We start from the raw sequence: 1,813 nt of genomic DNA on the forward strand, positions 1-1,813 counted from the left end.
CCTATTCAAGCAAATCATAATGTTAATCGGGGACATTAATTGATAATTAAAATGAGTGTATTAAATAATTTCTACAAGTGTATTTGATCCAGTTTGCTGTTCTTCTCTATAAATGAATATTTTTTATACAAATTTATTATTTTGTGAAGGAAATCAATGAGCTTGCAAATACTGGCCCACGTGTTCACATGACAAAATTATCTTGGGCCACTATAAAAAGGTATTCAAATTGTTATCATATCTATTATTGCAATATTGGCTATTGATTCTGTTAAGTTCCTAAAAAATACTAGGATAGTAGGGCTTATGCAGTGAGAACCTGAAATACTTTACCTCTGTGGATTTTTTTAAAGCTAGAATATGACTTTTTTCATTTTCTTCACTCCAGAGGAGGGTGATTGGCAGGCTCTGGCATTCGGCTGTCCACAGCTGAACTGCAGGGCTTGAATTGCCTTGGCAGGGCTGCAAGTAAAAGTTTGTGCTGCTTTTGCCAACTGTGTTCTTGGCTCAAGCTGATGTTACACGTCTCTCGACTCCAAAGAGTGCTCGTTTGCCAAATTCTACCTAAAAATGTATGCTGGAATTCCTAATTAAATAAACCCCCCGATATTTATTTTACTCCTTGGAAAGGCACACATTCTTTCACAGTAGATGCTGCTTTGGTAGAAATACAAATAAAAATTTAAAAAGCCCAAGGTGGATTAGAAAGTTATAACTTAGGTATTAGGAGAGAAATTGTCTCTCGCAAACAGATTAGTGTCTTTGGTTTCTTCTAAGTATTGAAATTATGTTACTTTGCCAGGTTCTTACCTGAATTTCTTTGCATATATACATTTTTTTTGTTTATTTTTCATGTATTTTGAAAATTGTTGCACTGCAAAGGATAATAGCAATCCGTATATAATTTTCCTGTGTTTTCCAGCTAGATAGAATTATAGCTACCTTATTGTTGCCGTAAGCTAAAGTTACCAGTTGAACGATAAAGGTATAATTTATGCCAAACCAGTCTGGAAGCTTTTTCAGAAGACTGATAGCAACTGCTTTTATACATATTGCTATGTAAAATGCTTATTAATGTTAGCAGATGTTGCACTTTAATCCCCCAGAATGATTGTTTGGTAGCAGCAGGAGATTTATTAAGCTTGAGTTGTGTGAAATTGTGTGTGCATAAGCTGCTATTTAGATTGTAAAAATGCCATTGAAAACTGTAAAAAAGTTCTAACTGTAATTGGCAGAGAGGTATTAGCTGTTTTAAAAGAAGTATATGTGTACCACTGGCCCTTTTGCTATAACCTCTTTATCATTTATCTTCTTGTATTAATGTCACTGAATTATTAATTCATGAGCAGGGTTGGATAGGGTGAAGGCACTATTTAAATATGTGTGGCACATGTATCCTTATCGCTGGAGACATGAAAAGAGTCATTTTGTGTTATCTATAAAATGGAAAGGACATTTAAAAATTTCATTTACGGTAATCCACTTCACTTCCCAGTAAAACACCTAGATTATTGCTACTATAATATAATGTTCTTATTAAAATTTTGTCATCTTTCCACTCTCTCACTTATAAATACTGTTGATAGACAAATGTAGACTTATTTTTTTTCATTAATTGTACATACGGTTCATGAACTGCAACAGAATGTATGAAGAGCAGGGTTTTAATAAAAAGCAATTCTCTTTAATTTCTAGTACAGGAATACAAAATAAAAGCCCACAAGTGTTTATAATCATGAAAGGCTAAAGAAATTATCATCTAAAATCATAACGTAGCCTAATTAAAGAAAAATAGGATATTTTCCAAAGTAAC

The sequence above is a fragment of the Sylvia atricapilla genome, chromosome 9, assembly GCF_009819655.1.
Source record: "Sylvia atricapilla isolate bSylAtr1 chromosome 9, bSylAtr1.pri, whole genome shotgun sequence".
Lineage (NCBI taxonomy): Eukaryota > Metazoa > Chordata > Aves > Passeriformes > Sylviidae > Sylvia > Sylvia atricapilla.